A 6,161-nucleotide genomic window follows, 5' to 3' on the forward strand; every position below is an offset into this window, starting at 1 on the left:
TCCCACAAATAGTGGTAGACGTGTTGAATCGGTTGGAGGTGGCGCCAGGTCAACTTATGTCCAATGCATGGAAAATATTATTGGCCTGTGGGATCGCATGGCCACAGGCAACCGGGGGAGTAGCGATGACAGTGGATGAGTTCTTTCTTATTATAAGGCCTCTGGTCAACAAGAAACATGGGTGACCTTACAGGCGGTGGCAGGTTGAGGATTAGTGGTGGGTTTACCGTCGTCGGTGAAGGGGTGGAGACCAAGGTAGTTTTATGTGTCGGCGAATGGCGATAGGAGGGTGCGTACAATGTGGAAAATTCCTATTAAGTTGGTGGAGCCAAGGTTCGAGGCAGAGGCGGAGAATAGGGTTAAACGAGTGAAGGAGCGGAGGGAGAATGAGGGCCTAAAGTGGGATGACCTTATCCTGCCTTCAACCTTGTTTTCCTTGAATCTGGAGCCACAGCCGACCGAGGAGGACCCTACACCGAAAGAGTTTGAGGCGAGGAGGAAGAGGCAGGAGGCAGAGGAGAAAAGGACGTTCGCTAAGGCAGATAAATATAAAGAATCAAAGTTACGTCGTGCACCCAAGCTGGTCATGAAGGATCGAATCTAACCACGCCCAAGTCGCTGGAAGAGAAGGACTTGACTAATTTTGCGCCGCTGCCATCGCCAGTGGATCCACTAAGGGAGAAGAGCAAAAAGGAGGTGGAGGCGGTGTTGAAGAAAAAGAAGAAAAGGGAGGCGACTGCGGAGGAGAATGAGGGAGGGCCAATGTTGAAGAAGGCGAAGGAGGGGATGACAAAGGTATCTCCAGAAGTAGAGGTGGGGGAGACCAAGATGGGGGTGGGAGAGGCCAAGTACCCAAGTGGCCAAGTGATGAGTAGAACAGCCGAGCAAAAACAATTGGCAAGAGACGAACAGTTGGAAGACCAATCGTCCAAGGATGTGCCTATACAAGAAGTGTCCTTAAGTCCGGGGGTAAGGAGGGGGCGAGCGAGCATAGCAGAGATGAGCGCTGCATTGAAGATTGCCAAGTATAATGTTCGTGCGGTAGCCGGTCGTTCGGTGGGAGAAGGGGGCGAAGCTAGTGGAGTTGTGGAGGATACGGCCGTGCGGAGGATGGCACAATTTACAAAGGCCAACCTCCTGAGAGGGTTCTGTTCGGCGCAGATGGAAGCAACGACCTTGGCGGCGGCCCTACTGAATAAGACAGCGCGGGTAAAGGTCGATGTAGAGCCACTGAAGGCCCAGCTGGAAAGGGTGAAGGCACAATTGCAAAACATAAGGGTGGAGATAGTGGGCTGGAGAAAAGCAGCGCAGAGTGCCTGTGCAAAGGGCTTAGACTATGCGCAAAGGGCGCAAAAGATGGAAGTATTTGTGGTGGTGCAGAGTTACTTGGCAGAACGCGCCAGAATAGGTCAAGCCGAGGTTGCCTCCGAGCTCACTGTTGCCAAATCGGAACTGGAAGTGGTGTCCCACAAGGCGATATCGCTGGAGTTTGAGCTGGCGGGCGAGCAAAGGAAAGTAGGCGAAGTCCAAGAAGCCTGCAACATTGCCAATGAAAGGTTGGAAGAGGCCTTCACCAACAACGAAGAGCTGCACGACTAGGCCCTAAAAGACAAAGAAGAAGCAGATAGGCGCATCGCGAAGTTGGAGAAGACCCTGGGGGAAGAGAGGGCCAAAATGGCCTCTGAGAGGGCGGCGTATCTAGACCTGTGTGTAGCGGCGGTGGAGTAGTTTAAGGGGTCTGTTGAATTCCAGATGGCCATCGACGTAACGATTGTGAGAAGTTTGACCAAGGAGGGTGAAAGGGGTGCTGGGCCATCAGGAGTGGCGGTTGTTGGTAGGACCGAAAAAGAAGTAATCCAGGGTTTTCAGCAGTCAGACTTCTATAAGCACGAAATGAGCCAGTATTGGGACAGCAGCTGGATGAGCTTCAAATATAAGGTACAGGAGCTGTTCCCAGATGTGGACTTCAGTCTGGTGAAAGTAGGAGAGGATGATGTCGCCCAGACGCCCCTGGATGAAGGGGTGGAAAAGAAAGATCTAGCATCCAGTGAAGGGGAGTGAGGGCTGGATGTTTTTCCTTTGTTTTTGTTGTTGTTGTTTTTATTTTTGTTTTTGTTTCTCTTTTTTTTTTTCTTTTTTTTTTCTTTTTTGTAATGAAGTAAATGTAATGAAGTGAATATGGTTTTCTGTAATAAAGTGTATGGTGGTGCAAGTTGTTAATAAATAAAAGTGCTAGTTCTGTAACGGTTTGTTGTTGTTGTTGTTTTTTTTTTTTTTTTTTTTTTTTTTTTTGTGAATGGTAAAATTGGCTAAGTAATCTAACTTAGGTAAAAATGACCTGAGATAAGAATGAACTTAGATTTAACTTTTTAGTGGCACTATGTACAACTCAGTCTGGCTGGGTTTTTCACGTTCAGCCTGGCTAAGACTTGGAGGGCTCAGTCTGGCTGAAACTAGGCCTAACTCAGTCTGGCTGAGCTCTTTATGCTCAGTTTGTCCGAGGCTTGGAGGGTTTAGTATGGCTGAGACTAGGTTTGACTTAGTCTGGCTGAGCTCTTCATAATCAGTTTGGCCGAGGCTTGGAGGTCTCAGTCTGGCTGAGGCTTGGCTTAACTCAGTCTGGTTGAGCTCTCCACGCTCAGTCTGGCCAAGGCTTAGAGGGCTCAGTCTGGCTAAGACTAGGTTTAACTCAATCTGGCTGAGCTCTTCATGCTTAGTCTGGCCGAGGCTTGAAGGGCTCAGTCTGGCTGAGACTTGGCTTAACTCAGTCTGGCTAAGCTCTTCATCCTCAGTCTAGCCGAGGCTTGGAGGGCTCAGTCTGGCTGAGGCTTAGAGGGCTCAAATTGGTTGAGGTTTGGCTTAACTCAGTCTGGCTGAGCTCTTCATCCTCAGTCTAGCCGAGGCTTGGAGGGCTCAATCTGGCTGAGGCTTAGAGGGCACAAATTGGTTGAGGTTTGGCTTAACTCAGTCTGGTTGAGCTCTTCACGCTCAGTCTGGCCGAGACTTCAAGGGCTCAGTCTGCTGAGGCTTGGCTTAACTCAGTCTGGCTGAGCTCTACATGCTCAGTCTGGCTAAGTCTTGGCTTAACTCAGTTTGGCTGAGCTCTTCATGCTCAGTCTAGCTAAGGCTTTAAGGGCTTAATCTGGTCGAGAGCCGCCCAAAACTTGACATTGAAGCACAATACAGATAATGGGGATGTTAAATTGTTGTCATTAAGGCACAGACTGTCGATCACAAATTTACACCGTGTATGAAAAGGGAAAAAATAAACAAGTGTTCAGATCGGCAAAATAAAACATACAACAATTGAATGATACAAAAGCGAGAGACGCCATTTTACTAGAAATAGCGTTTTAAGTGCTCGGCATTCTGTGGATGGGGGAGGTCTTGGCCTTCCATATCTTGGAGACGGTAAGTACCCAGGTGGGGTCCAGCCTTGACAACGTAAGGTCCTTTCCATTTGGCTACTAGCTTACCCTCAGTCGGATTTTTAGTGGTAAGGGTTGCTTCGCGCAAGACTAGGTCTCCTACTGTGAACTCCTGAGGTCAGACTCTATGGTTATAATGTGTTCTCATTCTCTGTTGATATGATGCCCGCCTGACAGCAGTTGCCTTTCGGAGCTTTTCAACTAGGTCCAGATCAGCCTGACGCAACTTTTCGTTTAGTTCTGGATTCGGATGTAGAACCCAGGGGGTTGGCAAGCTGATTTCCACTGGGATGACCGCCTCGGCGCCATATGTTAGGCGAAAAGGGGTCTCCCCAGTGGGGATTCGAGCTGTCGTCTGATAAACCCAGAGTACGTGCGGTAATTCCTTAGCCCAGAGTCCTTTGAAGGCTTTCAATTTAGTCTTGATAATCTTCAGAAGAGAGCGATTGGTGACTTCGACTTGCCCATTAGCTTGGGGGTGGCCTGGGAAAGAGAAACATGGTCTGATGTTGAGCTCTTCAAAGAATTTTCTGAACTTGGCATTGTCAAATTATTTTCCGTTGTCTGAGACAATGGCTTGGGGGATTCTAAATCGGCACACGATTGACTGCCAGATGAACCTAGTGGTGTTTCGCTCAGTAATTATAGCAAGGGGTTCTACTTCCACCCATTTGGTGAAGTAGTCAATGGCAACCACAGCGAACTTGGTTTGGCCCCTACCAGTGGGTAAAGGACCGACTAAGTCGATGCCCCACTTAGTGAAGGGGTAGGGACTACTGAGTGTAATCAATTCTATTGGTGGGACATGGGGGATGTTAGCGCTGGAATTTATCACACTTAAGCACAAATTCACTGGCATCTTAATTGAGCGTGGACCAGAAGTAGCCGGTGCAGAGGATTTTATGGGCCAGAGATCTTCCACCCGAATGGTTACCACAAATGCCCTCGTGTACTTCTCTCATTACATAGGTCGCTTGAGCATGACTGAGACACCTGAGGTATGGGCGTGAGAATCCCCGTTTGTATAGTAGACCGCTGATGATGATATAATTAGATGACTGGGCTCTGACTTTAGCGGCCAGTTGTTTATCATCTGGTAACTCCCCTCGTGTCAAAAACAGAATGATGTCTTGGGCCCATGGGATAGGTTCGTTCTGGAGGAAGTCGATCTTTTATGGGTTTGGCAAAGTCACTAAATGGGTCAGGTATTCAATGCGGATGCCATAACTGAAGTCTGACTGGTCGGCCGAGGCTAATTGAGCCATTTCATTCGCCTGGAAGTTTCTGACCTAGGGATATGTTTGATCTGGAAAGTATTGAAGAGGCGGACGGGAGAAAGGGCGATGTCCCTGTATGCTCGCATCGTCTCCTCCTTTGCGCCGAACTCCAAGTAATCTGTCCGACAACCAATTGGGAATCACTAAACACTTGGACATGGTTTACACCAACGTCTCTGGCCAGTCGAAGACCTGCTATCAAGGCCTCATACTCGGCCTCATTATTGCTTGCGTCGAACAGAAAATGGAGGGCACACTTGAAGTACTCACCCTCTAGGATGGTGACAATTAGACCGACTCCACTACCCTCTTTGCGGGATGAACCATCAACACTAAGAGTCCAGGAGTGGGGGTCTTTTGCATCATTGGTGACGTGTGGCAATGGAGTCAGTGCGTTCGGACTGAGATTGGTGAACTCCAAGATAAAATCGGTGACAGCCTGGTGTAGACGCGCCCGAATGTCTCGGGGCTCCGCACGCGAAAATGGGGGCGCGAAATCCTGTTTTGTTCATTTGAGCTTACTACTACAGTTCGGACTCAATGTCACGGTTCTGAATCTAATCTCACAAAATGCAATGCTAGATCGATAAATCACCAAAGACCAAATCCAGCAAATCGTTTTGGAAAACTGATTTTTGTAAAGAAGTGCCAAACATGGACTGCTTTGCCAGATACAGAGTCGCCACCTAAATATTTTATTGGAAGAATTTAGGAAACCCTGACTCATGCCTAAGACCACGTGTCCGTCATCACCAAAGTTGCCTCGGCTCGGGAACTTGGGTATGAGAGGGGAAGGTCATGCAATGAGCACCCCTGCTCGCCCGATCAAAGATTGGCCTGTACTAAGCATGATATTTTGTTTTTGAAAACACTTGTGCTCTTATTCCGGTTATTAGCTAGAATTACTATGTGATGCGCACAACACACTAGTATAGACTTGATCGCCTAAGTTGGAACAAAACATTGCATATCCGTTTGTTTGAAAACGGTATGAAGTTTGTTACTCACAAGTAGGCTAAATCAAGGATTTCTATGAATTGTTCCAATTCAAGCAATCCAACCTTCACCCACAGGAATTCAGGCAGTTAAACAACTAAGCAGTTAGCCTCATGGCAAGCATGCTTTCATGGCAAACAATAACACACATGCAGTATGCTAAAGCATAAACACTCACAGTGTACTCCGAGCCAAAAGAAGAAGCTAGTTAGAAATCAATGCATGATCCTAGTTCATGTTAAGATGGCTAATGCAACACATGCATAATGCAACTAGAAATAGGCTCGGCTATTCTAAGATGGCATATGAGATGTAACTTGATACATGTATTCAACTTGGTATTGAAATACAATGAAGTTAGTATGATGCGCCGAGCCCGGTGCATGCAAGATAGATGAATGAATGCACGCATGCGAAGCATAAGGATGCTAATTGAAAAATGACCTAGAACTAACCATCG

The sequence above is a fragment of the Camellia sinensis genome, chromosome 15 (genome assembly GCF_055761805.1).
Source record: "Camellia sinensis isolate YWXY chromosome 15, ASM5576180v1, whole genome shotgun sequence".
Taxonomy (NCBI): domain Eukaryota; kingdom Viridiplantae; phylum Streptophyta; class Magnoliopsida; order Ericales; family Theaceae; genus Camellia; species Camellia sinensis.